General features: G+C 47.2%; 1 long non-coding RNA gene across 2 annotated transcripts; it reads left to right on the top strand.

Annotated features, from left to right (window-relative positions):
- The first annotated feature begins 13,116 nt into the window (after positions 1-13,116).
- LOC143593820 (uncharacterized) lies at positions 13,117-14,190 on the top strand. Of its 2 annotated transcripts, none has more exons than XR_013146202.1 (2): positions 13,117-13,948; positions 14,071-14,190. It is a non-coding gene; the product is annotated as an uncharacterized LOC143593820 (long non-coding RNA). The 2 variants fall into 2 exon arrangements; XR_013146201.1 differs by having other exon boundaries at positions 13,117-13,915.
- The last annotated feature ends 218 nt before the right edge of the window (positions 14,191-14,408 follow it).

Here is a 14,408-nt window from a genome sequence, read left to right on the forward strand (position 1 = left end):
AGCTGCTTGCTGGCAGTGTGGGTGGCCTTGTTTGTTTTATTGAAATTTGCTTTTCAAAAAAAAAAAGATAATTTCATAAGAATCTATAAGAATTTGTTTATGAGATGAAAAGAAGGAAAGAGAAAAGATAGGAAATGAGAGATAATGTATTTTGGGTGGGCCATATGTCATATGGCACACAAGAACAACCCATATAAATTTTTCTATTTGTGATGCTCTTGCACGTTCTATGAGTTACATGTAGGTATGTTCATTTACACATGTCGTCCGCAACATGATTTTGTCTTACATCACAAGCTGAGTCATATTAACTTCATCCTTTGCAACCGACGTTACCATCTCTCTCTCCTATTTCATCTGCCAATGCCAAAAACTCTGGCCTACAATGCTTTCTTTCTGTCTATGGCGAAGGCCGACTGAAGAGGTAGGTCCCAGCAAAGCCATGTTGGACCCGCAAGACTCACCTTGAAGAGGGACGTTTGGGCAAAGACCAACTGGATCCGCAGGACCCACCAAGCTCAGAGAGATGAAGACCTTACACGCAGTAAGCCAGCTGTTCCCGCAGGAAAGCCTCCCTTGGTAAAGTACCCTGCCTGTTCCCGCAGCTGCAGATACAAGCCAATGAGGGCTACCCGCACTAACAGTAAGGCTACATGCATAAGGCACTAACTCTTATACTTCAGTAATGTCACCTGAAGAAGGAATGAGCAGGGCGGGAACATTCCCGCCCAAAAGAGCCAGTCCGTACGCTTCTAGAAGATCTTTTGTACTATACCTACCAAGGTATGGACAAATAGACAAGATCTGGCAAAAGCAACCCATGAACCAATCACAGGGGGACAGCTCACCGACAATAGTACGAGGAGCAGCACGCTCCAGTACAAAATGTCACTATCAGCCGCTGCCTACCCACCAACTCCCATCGTGGCACGAACATAGCCCGTAGTTGGTGGAAAAGGAATATTATACAGCTGGCCGTACCTGCTTGGAAACTTACCTTCGGCTATAAATACTCCAACACCTTGGAACGGTATCATCGTCTTATCTTCTCTCTAGCTATTTCTCTTGATATACACTTATATTCAGAGCAATATAGTCTGATTCTCACGCCGGAGGGTGGTCACAAGGAGGAACCCCCCCCCCCCTTCTCAGTGACGAGCTCACAGTGTCTGTTTTGCAGGTCGAGAAGAATAACCATCTTTGCTGGACCTAACCCTCGTGGGAAACATCTACTTAACCCTAAGATTATCCTTAATCTGCCGGGGTCTTTTAGTGTTTCTTCATTGGCGTCATCCGTGCATTAAGCTAGAACTTATTCATCTTTTTTCTCAGTTTTTTCAAACTTCTGGAAAGATGGTTAGGGTTACTCCGATGCCAAAGCCACTGAGTGACCAAGAAACTCCGGTAACCACAACCCCAGCTACTGGGGGAAACACCGGTGAATACACGATTTTTACAAACACTACCCCGGTTACCCAAGCCGGGGCAAGTGCAGTAAATAATCCTCCCCTAGGATTCATTGATACCCAGTTGGAGAAACAGCAGACGAGGCTTCCCCGCCAAACACTAGAACAAGTTAAAGCTTGGGCGGAAGCACGTCAGAAAGAATTCCAAGCCGAGTTGGATGAACGTTTACGTTCACTCCAACAGGCCAATGACGAATTCGGAAGCATTCGACAACAGCTCAACATGAGCAATGATTGCGAGTATGTGGATGATGAAGATTGGGAAGAATCTGACAGTGACGCAAATCCTCGTCATAAGGCGAAAGGGAAGCGTAAAGAAGACTTCCACTCGAAGAGAAATTTCGAGGAAACCTTCAAACCAAAAAACACGGGGGGAAACCCATGTGACTTCTCCAAAACTTTCAGACCAACTGTTGCGAATGCGGGAACGTCCAAATTCGCAAGGGACATTGCGGAAGCAATCGCTCCAAAGAGTGCCAAACAGATGTCCAACATAGGCACTTACGATGGCATATCTGACCTGGACGATCACCTGAATAGATTTATTGCGGGGCAACCGTCAGCAATTGGACGGAACCCACGTGGTGTTACATGTTCCAAATGACGCTTGTCGGGGCAGCCAGAGCGTGGTTTGATCGTCTACCGGTCCACCACATCTATGATTGGGCAGACTTCCAGCACTTCAGTCAACAAAGAAATATACTGAAGAGCAGTGGACGATCCTCAACTGCGTCCGAGAGGAAGACGAATCTTTGCTAAACTTCATCACTCGCTTCAACTCAAAGAAGCTAAGTCTGGGCACCATTAGCGAAGATCTTGTTCGCGCCGCTTTCATCCAGGGCGCTGAGTACCCAGAGCTCATCCGCACGTTGACGGGTAAAGATGGCATGCCATCCACGTGGGATGCCATCATGACGGCAGCTAAACGCTTCGCCGAGACGGAGAAGCAACTGGGTAGAAATCTTCCCCAGAGCACAAACCTCTACACGCAGAGGACAAGAGAAAATAACGTCCGTACCGCCCGACAAAATAAAAAGAGGAAGCTTGGTATTTGGCAGTCAATGATAAACTTTGACACCTCATCCAGCTCTCGCCCTCTATTAGGCGGAAGGGACAACACGCACTCGTCAAACCGGAATCCCAGATGGACGCCACTCACCAAAAGCGTCACCGAGATATTTGCCACCGAGAAACTCCCATGGCCAAAGGCTCCGATAATCCGACAGCGTCATAACGCTGATCAGAGCAAATCCTGTGACTTCCACGGGACAAAAGGCCACACCTCGTGGCGTCAATCAAGAACGGAGGGATGAATGACAATCGGTACAAGGGCAATGGACGAAAGCCCGTCGACATCAGCATTCACATGGTTCATGGCAACGTCAGAGGAAGAAAACGACGAACAACAGAGCCAAGTGTGTGGAAGGAAGCTGAAGTGCGCTTCCCGCGTGTGCCAGGAGGACCCAACAAAGAAGGCCCCATAGTCATCAAAGGCCAGCTGGGACACTACATCACCTCCCGCACTCTTGCGGATAACGGCGCTTCGTCAACAGTTATGTACAGGCAGTTCTTCGACAAGCTAGACGACGAAGACAAAGAACGCCTAGAAACGGTTTACGCCTCGATGGAAGGGTTCGATGGCAGCACAAACACCCCCTTGGGTATCTTATCTTTCCCCGTCACTCTCACGGATGGGAAGTACTCCCGCACAGAAGACGTGGACTTCGTCGTAATGAGGAAGCCACACCACACATACGACATTCTCTTCAGGAGAGATGGGATGGCAAGATTTAATGTCGTGGTGTCTTCGGTCCATGGGATGATGGGATAGCCAACAGCTGAGGGTGTCGCGATGATCACGGGTATTCCCCAGGTATGCATCGCATCTGTCTCATCTAAACCCAAACCAAAGATGGCTAAACCAACCATTACCGAGCCGGAAGAATGGGCCTTCAATGGCAAGTACCCTGACCAGGCCATTACCATTGGCCCAACGATCACTAATCCCACGCGCACCTTACTCAAACGCTTATTGCAAAAAAATGCTGACATCTTCGCGTGGACACTAGCTGACATGACTGGTGCACCCCGAAGTAAGGCAGAATATAAGCTCAAGTGTGACCCGGCTTTTACGCCGGTCATACAAAAGCGTCGCGTAATGGGTGCGGAACAGGCTAACGCGTGTAGAACCCAAGTCAAGGAACTCCTTGACGCAGGCATCGTACGCGTTAGTAAATATCAAACATGGGTTGCAAATCCCGTCATGGTACCGAAATCCAACAAACATGGCGCATGTGCATAGATTTTAAAGACCTAAACAAAGCATGCCCCAAGGATTGTTACCCGTTACCCGAAATTGACCTTAAGGTAGATTCGTTAGCATCGTTTCGCCTTAAATGCTTCCTTGATGCGTATAAGGGATACCATCAAATCCACATGACCGTTGACGATCAGGACAAAACCGTATTTCGGACGCCCGATGGCACATTTTGTTACCAAATGATGCCATTCGGACTTAAGAATGCTGGGTCCACGTACCAACGCCTGATGGACAAAGAGTTCCATGCCCAAATCGGGAGGAACTTAGAAGTTTACATGGATGACTTGGTCATCAAAAGCCTTGAGCCAGAGGCGATGTTGACAGACATCGAAGAAACTTTCAACACGCTCAGAAAAATAAACATGAAGCTCAACCCGAGCAAGTGTTCCTTTGGGATGGAAGAAGGGAAGTTCTTAGGAGTCATCGTTACCAAAGATAGCTTCAGAGCGAACCCTGAAAAGGTCGAAGCAATTATGAAAATGGAATCACCTACTACCATCAAACAGGCTCAGACACTGAATGGACGACTAGTCGCACTTAACCGCTTTTTGGCAAACCATGCGGATAGGTCGTTCCCATTCGTGTCAACATTGAGAAATTGCTTGAAGAAAATGCACTTCTGCTGGACACCAGAAGCGGAAGCAGCTTTTCAAGAGATTCGGTCACGCTTGATCGAACTCCCAACGCTCACAGCACCAGAAGTGGGGGAGGAATTAATTCTCTACCTCTCCGCCACAGACAGAGCAACCGGGGCAGTTTTACTAGTAGAATGAAAAGGCATCCAGATGCCCATCTACTATGTAAGCCGCGTCTTAACGGACGTGGAAACCCGGTACTCTACCCTGGAAAAATTAGTCTTAGCACTTGTACAGGCTTCACGCAGGCTAAGACGATATTTCCAAGGTCACCCAATCACCATTCTCACCAACTTCAAACTTGCAAACGTTCTAGGCAAACCCGAGTTGTCGGGACGCCTAGCCAAATGGGCAATTGAGTTGGGGGAATACGCGATAAAGTACAAGCCAAGACCAGCCATAAAAGGCCAGGTCTTGGCCGACTTTATTGCGGAAGTCCCCGCATCGCGGGAAAAAGAGTGCCAGGAAGAGGCTCAACCCTCTCTGGCACAAGACATTAACGATGTCTGGCGACTCTATACTGATGGAGCAGCCAACAACGGAGGTTCAGGCGCAGGGTTGAAACTAATTAACCCGGCAGGCCAAGAATACACTTACGCTATTCGGCTTGATTTCCCAAGTACGAACAATGAAGCGGAGTACGAAGCATTCTTGGCCGGATTAAGAATTGCGCGTAAGATGGGAGTGAAAAACTTGGAAGCCCACGTGGACTCCATGCTAGTAGCCAACCAGATAAACGGGACGTACACGGCCGTGAATGACATAATGGCCCTGTACCTTGCGCAAGCCAAAACCCTTATGCGCGATTTTAACGATTGCAAAGTTGTGCACATCAAGCGAAGCGGAAACAAATCTGCGGATGCGTTAAGCAAGCTTGCATCGTTAGCCTTCACCCATTTGGAAAGGACATCCGCGTTGAACTTCTTGGAGCACCATCAGTCCCGCACAAGGAAATTTGTGTCATCCAAACCGGCACGGAAACATGGATGACACCAATCATAAATTACCTTGCAGCGGGTATACTACCAGAGTCGAAGACACAGGCAAGAAAGATACGCTGTAAATCACTGAACTATCAACTTGTTGATGTCATACTTTACAAGCGTAACTTTCTTGGCCCACTCCTCAGATGCGTTGACGACCAAGATGCCGACTACCTCCTAAGGGAAGTACACGAAGGCATCTGTGGAGTACACGCAGGTCCACGCGCAGTTGTAGCTAAGCTAAACAACGCGGGATACTTTTGGCCGGGGATGCACACAGATGCGCTGGCCTACATCAGAAAATGTAGGTCCTGCCAGCTTTACGCACCCAACACGCATCGCCCGAAGAACGAACTTGTTCCAGTCAGTTCTTCATGGCCATTCCAGAAGTGGGCCATCGATGTGACAGGCCCATTTCCCACAGCAGCAGGGAACGTTTAGTTCCTAGTGGTAGCCATCGACTACTTCACCAAGTGGATAGAAGCAAAAACCTTAGCCCAAACAACCGCAAAAAACATATCAAAAAATTTATTTGGAAATTTATTATTTGTCGTTTTGGACTTCCACGGAATTTGGTGAGCGATAACGGCACCAACTTTGCTGACCAGAAGCTACAAAAGTGGCTGAAAGAGCTTCAAATCACCCACACCTTTACCTCAGTGGCACACCCGCAGGGTAATGGTGAGGTGGAAAAAGCAAACAAGAGCATCGTCAACGGCATAAAGAAAAGACTCTTGGAGCATAGATCCGGCTGGGTGCACGAAGTTCCACATGTCCTTTGGGCAAACAGAACGCTGAAAAAAGCAAGCACGGGCAAGAATCCGTTCAGCCTCACCTATGGCACTGAAGACATGGTTCCAGTCGAGATTGGTCTACCCTCACCAAGAGTCATAACTCAACCAGAAGACAATGATGCGGAAAGACGGTTAGACCTTATGCTAACCGAAGAGCGCAGAGACCTAGCCGCAGCGCGTGAAGAGAACTACAAGCGACAAATGCAAAAGTACTACAACACGCGGGTGAAACTCTGCAACTTCAATGTCGGAGACTACATACTGCGTAACAACGAGGCTTCGAACCAAGAGCGCTCAGGAAAGCTGACCCCGGTCTGGGAAGGGCCATACATTATTAAAGAAGTTTTGGGAAAGGGCGCATACTGGCTCGAAAGGCTCGATGGCACCCCCATCCCAAGAACATGGAATGGAGCTCAATTACGCAGATGTTACATGTAGATCAATTCCAAACTTGAAAAGAAAAGGCCTAGAGCCACTTCTAATGGAAATGATTCTTCTTATCAAATTGTGTTGATAGCCTTACCTTTATACTTATGAACTGACCACACTGATATGCCGGTATTCACCGCATAAATAAGTGAGGGAGGAAGTAAGTCGTTGCGTGTGGAAAGCGGCACAACCCGCATAAACACAAAAACAGTAAATATTTCTAAGGGGAAGATGAGGAAAACCTTCACGCAGGTCAGATATAGATAAAGTTTGGTCATCCTACTAAGTGAAAGTGACGGTCCTACCCTCACAATCATGATAGAGGAAACAGAACATTAACCTATTATCTAACACACGTTGAAAGGTTAACTTATTCAAAACACTTAGAAAATTGCTAAGTTAAACTAAAATATGCATGAGCAAATCATATAATGTTTACAAGGCAAGGCGTTAACAAAACATTTATATTCACAATAAAAGTTGTTCAAACATTACACAATGGCTAGGTATCTACCGGCCTACAAAAAATACAAATCTATCCTAACGGTTGGAAGGAATCTCAAGATTCAAGCTTCGGGACCACTCCCTCCAAACCCACTTGAACCCGCACCATCAGTCGGCTGCGGCGGTTCGAGGAAAGCTTTGAGAACAGCTAGCCCGTCATCAGCAGCAGCAACTTCATTCACCTTCTCCACAACCGGATGCGGGAAGGCAGCATACTGGTTCACAGCTTGGTCATAGGCAGCTTCAGTATCAACATCGTGTAAAGGAAAATTAGAAGGCGGGATGCCTTTCTCTGCAAATCCTAGACCAAGCAATAAACCAGCCTTCTCCCCATCCTCATGAGAAGTGTTGAGGGTTGCGCTCATGGCATCATCATAGGATGTGTTCGCGAATATCCGATGCACAATCTACAATAAAAAATATATATAAAAAACTTCTAAGTATAAAGAAAAGCGCAAAGCAAAGAAATTATGGAGCTATGCGTACCTGTGGCAACGCTTCTCGTAGAAGCCAATCCTTATTGGATAGAGCTTCTTGAAGGGTAGCTTGAGCTTGATCGCGGGCGCGTTCTGCTTCATTCTTGTTGAGGTTGGCAAGCAACACGTCATTGGCAGCAGCCTCTTCAACGCCTTTAAGCTTGCGCTCAGTGCGATCAAGCACAGCCCTCTGATCCAAGAGCTCCTGTAGCTTCTTGGCATACTCTAAAGCCAAAGCCTCATGAGCCTGCTGAAGCTTCTCCAGTTTGGCTTTAAGCTCTTCATTCTCAGCGCGCAGAGGCTCAGCAACGGCTTCAGCTTTGGTGGCCCTTTCGGTCGCATTACACGCAGTTTCCTTGGCTAACCTAAGCTGTTCGTTAACAGCTTGAGTAGCCTTGGAACGGGCCTCATGCCTGGCTTGGATCTCGGCCTCAAGGTCCTTGAAGGCCTTTTCTTTTTCAGCAGCGGTGGCGGCAAGCTTCTTGTTCTCCTCCCGCGGCGATCGCACCTGAACCATCTCCAGGCTACGCGCAGTCTTTAACTTGTCGTTTTCACGACAAAGTAACTCGACACGCGGCTGCATCCGGGCGAGAAGAATTCGAAGCTCGTTGGACAACCTGCCCTCCTAGTAGCTAGCCATAGCCTCCCCCAGTGCACCGCTTGGAGCGGCATGGCGTGCCCAGTCGACGCAGTCTGCAGCCGTCCTGAGAGTTGTGCCTTGGCGGATATTCCACCTTAGCGCATAGACCTCATTGGAATCTGAAACTGCAACAAAAAACAGTTAAGAAAAAATGAATCAGGAGGAATAACAGGCCAAAGTAACCCCACGCACCTGTAGGGTCGATAACAGGCCGATAGCCGCTAAACCCATCACCTGAACCTAAAGGATATCCATCCAAGAATTCAAGGAGATGGGAAGGAGGCAAAGGTTGGACTCCCTCATCAACAGAGGTAAGTCTAGAGGTCCCAACTCTAAACATACCTGAAGAACTGGCCCCAACAGAGGTAGTCGCTGACGCCGAATGTGACAATGCAGAAGCCATTAAGGTAGAGACCATCGGAGATGAACTCATTTGAGATGAACTCATAACCGTGGTAGCCGCCGCAGATGAGCTCGCGGAAAAAGTCACCGCCGGTCCGGTGAAGGATGTAGTAAAGATGGCACTGACGGCCGGCGGAGATGACGTCATAACTGGAACAGTTGCTTCAACAGTATGAGCAACTGAACCAGCACCAGAAACAGGCGCAGCCACCTGGGTCATCGCCTCAGATAGGTTGACCAAACCTATCGTCGTGGGTCCTGAACCGCTTCCTCCCGCACCGCTCTCGAAAGCGGATAAGTCCACTCCTGCATGAAGAAAAACAAAAGATATTAAAAACAAAGGCGGAAGGAAATGCGGAAAGGTACACAAAAAATATACTTACTGGCTTTCTTGATCCTGAAAGACCTGACAGGCGGAGATAGACCCGATGAAACTGGCCTCTTCGCGCCAGTCACCTTCGCAACGCTTGGTGGCTCGGAAGTGACAGCCGTTGTCTCAACCTCTGAGATAATGGTCTCGTCACCACCACCAAGGTTCCCCGCCGCCTCCTCACTTTCAGTCTCGGAATCAGACTGATTCCCCAGGTCGACGACGGAAGCAACCTTCGCCTTGCCCTTCACGCCAGCAGCCTTCTTCTTCCTCACAAAGAAAGGCCCATCTGCGGATCCCTCATCAGAAGATGACAAAATCAGAGGAATTCTAGCAGAAGTTTGAGCATGGAGAGGATGAGGATTAAAGAACTCCTTACCTGGCCGAGTGGCGCTTAAAATTTCGTGGCCCGGCGGGTAGACCTCTACGAATCTATCCGCCGTCTGCTCCAAAATGGGCAACTCGTTCTCATCGAGATCACGAGTACCCAACCGTGCGGGACCACCAGTCTCCCGCGGATGCAAGAGCGATTGTAAGTCGTTCCCCTCTGAAATAAAAAAGATAATGTTAGAAGAAAATCCTAAACCAACACAAAAGACAAAGCATACCGTAAGGAATATAGTTCAAACCGTATTCAAGGACGATGGGTATTTGCGGCGTCCCAGAACCGGCATCCTTCCACACGCGGCTCATCCCAAGCATCACCATCCCAGACTCCGCGAAGCGATAAACTGGAGTCTGGATCTGGGAGATCTTGGCGAACCATTCCGTCTCCTGGTAATTGGAGGCGTGAAGGTTAGGGAGTGCCCTCCCATTCTTGAACGTCATCGCGATGGCGACGACGCGAGCGGAGAGGTAGAAAAACTCCCGCTTCCAAGAACGAAGACTACGCTCAGTAGCGCAGATTTTCAACCCATTGATCCGAGTAACAAGGGTATACCAGCCCTGGATGCACCTCCAGGTGTAGAAGGTCATCAGACGGTCGACGCGGGGCTCGATGTCCAAAATACGGCACACCCATTCGAAATGGCAAACTTTAGCAATCGCCATTGGGTGCACCTCCGTCAAATGAACACCGTGTTTCTCCATAACACGGTACACGAACTTCGTTAATGGGAATCTTAGATTCCTATATAGGAAGAACGAAGCGTAAACCCCTATCTTGCCCTTATGGGCATCGTACACCGTCTTGTTGGGCTCCGGAAACTCTGGCTCATACGGCTCCAGCATGAACTTCTTGACGATGTAATGGTATACATCGACAGAAAGAGTACACTGGCACTCGCCAGCAGTACTCTTATCATCCTTATCGGACGTAGACGTCGGGTTCTCGAGGTAAACGTTTACTCCTTGACGTTAACCTCAGGATCATGAGTAGAAGAAGACATTCTTTAAATGTTAAAGAAAGCGGTTTCAGGAGAATGCTCGCCGGAAAAGATGAGTATTCGCCGGAAATCGCTTAAAAGGAAAAGAAGAGTGAAGTGAAGGTATGGGATGAGATACACCCTCTCCCCCCTTATATACTCATCGCAATGAATGCGATGAATTTAATGCGGAGGAGAGAGAGAGCGCAGGTGCAATGAAACTGCGACACGTGTGGATAAAGCAAGCTGGCAACAGGTGTCGGAATGGCGCGTGACATGAAACTCGCGCCCACGCGCCTGAAAAAGCGTCCTGGTTGACCACTTGCTGTCACGTCGTCATAACTTCCTGCACGTCCTGAAACCGTCAGAAGACGCCAACGTCCCTTCAACCGTTTGGACTGCCCTTATCCTTTCACCAACTCTCCGAATTCCAAAAAGATTCAAAAATAAGAGGGAATATACCCCCCTTACCTTGGAAAACAAGAAACCGTAAGACAAGTGCGGGTACAGTGTCAAGGCGAAACCCTTCACATACTTAGCACCTGCAGGGAATTGAAACCAAGAAGGATCTTTTGGGCCATGCTTGCGGAAAGAGAAATAGCACCGCCGCATGGCGGGAACGTTGAGAACTAGATTGTTTGAAGCTTCAAGGTGGAATTGGTTGTTTAACATAACTGATCACTATGTCAAACTACCAAAACCTCGTGGAGAATCTACACAAGTGAAACTCAACGCTCCCGACTTGCGAGGAGGTTACACACCTACCCGCATCATACCCAAAGATCAGGCAGAAAAGTCGGGAATTTCTGCAAGTGACATTAGGAAAACTGCGGGAAGAATCCCCACGGAAAACCTTAAAAAACGAAAAACCCTTTTCAAAACCCCTTGCTTAAAGTCCAAAAGTTCCCCTCTAACAATTCATGAGAAAAACAATGGACTGGGGGGACTTGGAGAGGTAGGTCCCATCAAAGCCATGTTGGACCCGCAAGACTCACCTTGAAGAGGGACGTCTGCGCAAAGACCAACTGGATCCGCAGGACCCACCATGCTCAGAGAGATGAAGACCTTACACGCAGTAAGCCAGCTGTTCCCGCAGAAAGCCTCCCTCGGTAAAGTACCCTGCCTGTTCCCGCAGCTGCAGATACAAGCCAAGGAGGGCTACCCGCACTAACAGTATGGCTACACGCATAAGGCAATAACTCTTATACTTCAGTAATGTCACCTGAAGAAGGAATGAGCAGGGCGGGAACATTCCCGCCCAAAAGAGCCAGTCCGTACGCTTCTAGAAGATCTTTTGTACTATACCTACCAATGTATGGACAAATAGACAAGATCTGGCAAAAGCAACCCATGAACCAATCACAGGGTGACAGCTCACCGACAATAATACGAGGAGCAGCACGCTCCAGTACAAAATGTCACTATCAGCCGCTGCCTACCCACCAACTCCCATCGTGGTACGAACATTGCCCGTAGTTGGTGGAAAAGGATATTATACAGCTGGCCGTACCTACTTGGAAACCTATCTTCGGCTATAAATACTCCAACACCTTGGAACGGTATCATCATCTTATCTTCTCTCTAGCTATTTCTCTCGATATACACTTATATTCAGAGCAATCTAGTCTGATTCTCACGCCGGAGGGTGGTCACAAGGAGGAACCCCCCCCCCCCCTTCTCAGTGACGAGCTCACGGTGCCTGTTTTGCAGGTCGAGAAGAATAACCATCTTTGCTGGAGCTAACCCTCGTGGGAAACATCTACTTAACCCTAAGATTATCCTTAATCTTGCGGGGTCTTTTAGTGTTTCTTCACCGACGTTGGTACTGGCAAACCGTTGTTGCCGGCGGCCATTTTAGGCCGTCTAGGTAGCGGCGGTGGCAGTTGCCGGTTCCGTTTTGGAATCCTAGGCGGCGGAAGAGGTAAGACGGTGATTGCCCTTAACTTTACATCTCTTCTCCGGTATCATCGTCTTCAACCTAACCTACTGTTGCCGGTTTGTGTTACGAAACCCTAGGTAGCGGTGGTCAAGGTACGATCAACGCATACCACCGCTATGATTTCTTTATTTCACAATCTCACCGGCGGCTTCACTGTGTATTGTTCGAGAGATGTATGCTGGTGGCGGATGTAAGACGGTCATTGATTACGACTATCGCCGCTCCGATTCGTTTGTTGTCGGATTCAGTTTTGGAAACCCCGGCGATGGTGATGTTGTCACTGTTGCCGAGTTCCATTTTGAAATCCTAGGCGATGGCGATGATGGAGTCTCTACTGTAGATTTAGATCTGGACTTTTGTTTGGTGAGGTTGGATGCATAAATCTGACGAATTTTTGATTTGAATCTGATTAACGGTGAACTGATTTTCATGCTTGATAATAGTATAATCTCCTATCGTGTTTCCTTTATCTTTGATTTGGTGCAGTATTTATTGGTTGAGAGCTGCATAGAAACATTGTCCAAGCAATTTGTGAGCTGATTTAAGAAAGTGTATGATCTTTTGGAGATGTTTCATGCTTCTATAGCTTACTAACCCTGCAAACTGTAAGGTAACTTTATCATTTTCTAACTCGAAAAACTGCCGCCGGACGGTGATGGTGTCGTGGTTTCATGACCGTGGCCGGCTTTGTCTTTGTGGTAATGACCCCTAAGTGGCCTGTGTATTTTCCTTTTACGGACCCGCCTTGCCGGATTCCGATTCGGAGCCCTGGAGCCACCAGAGTGGTGGTTGGAGGTTGTATGGTTGTTCAGTGCTTAGGTAGTTGACTGCTGGTGCGGGGTGCCGGTCGAATTGATTGGTGATTGCATTTTTCTCATCGTGGTAGGATTAATTTTTCATGCCTAATTTGACCAAACATTTACACCTGTTTGAACCTTAGCCTACAATATAATGAGGTTTTAAGTTTGATTGTGCACAACCTCTGTCGCCTAAAATGGTGACATTTAATCGGACAACAGAAATTGAGTTGAACAAGGACGGAGAGGCAACCAATAGTTAACCCCTCACCTATCGTTGCCGGATTCCGCTTGGGAAACCTTGGTGGCGGTGGCGTCATGGTGGGAGTTGCCTTTTCCGTTGACTGGCCAAAGGCTTTAAGTTTGTTCGGTTTGGTTGCTATGTGGTCTATCGTTTAAACGGCTTAACAGTCACCGTTTGATTGGTTTGGTTGCTAGCGGCAATGATGATCATGTATTTAAGCCTACGATGATGACCATCTATTTTTGTCGGGTTTTGATCTGGAACCGGTAGCCAGGACATCGTGGTTGCTGTTTTAATTATATATTATCTGTTACAGTTTTAGCACACATTTGTTGTTTAAATCCTTTGTAAATGTTTCTATAGATTTTAAATATTTTTGTTAGTAGTGATGACTTATGAGTCGGTTTGGTTACAAGGACTATGATGATAGTGTATCTGAGTCTATGGATGATCTTCTGTTGTTGTTGTTGTTAATTGACCACTCGGTTTAATCGATTTGCTGGATTTAAATCGTTATTTTCATGCAAGTACACCTTCAACTAAACAGAGGCTGCACGTACTAATTGCTTTATGATACTACAACAAGTTAATTTCTTTGCTTTTTGATACTACAGCAAGTTAATTTCTTTGCTTTATGATACTGCAACAAGTTAATTTCTTTTTGCCATTGTCGTTATGTACTTATAATCTGACTTTTTGCTTGCAAGTCATCATTAGGATTCAAGAATGGATGACTATATGGATTCTCTTTATCTACTACCAAATTGGTTTGCCTGAATGTGTCTGATCTAAAATGGTTATCTTTATTTGATTGCCCCGACAACATGGAGGGTCAAAATACGTAGTATATATATAACTTTCAACTTAACACATATTTATACATATATTAAAAGACAACTTAAGCTATAACTATTGTACCCTGTGGCTGATTTTGTTGTACAACTTTCATGAACTTTAACACACAAAGCGGTAACTAAGTTCTACTGAAACTACTAGACGAATGATAACCTTAATAATTAACATAACTACTTCTTTAACATCATCC

This window comes from Bidens hawaiensis, unplaced genomic scaffold, assembly GCF_021521415.1.
Source record: "Bidens hawaiensis isolate Kalapana, Puna unplaced genomic scaffold, B.hawaiensis_p1.1 tig00042835_1, whole genome shotgun sequence".
Classification (NCBI taxonomy): domain Eukaryota; kingdom Viridiplantae; phylum Streptophyta; class Magnoliopsida; order Asterales; family Asteraceae; genus Bidens; species Bidens hawaiensis.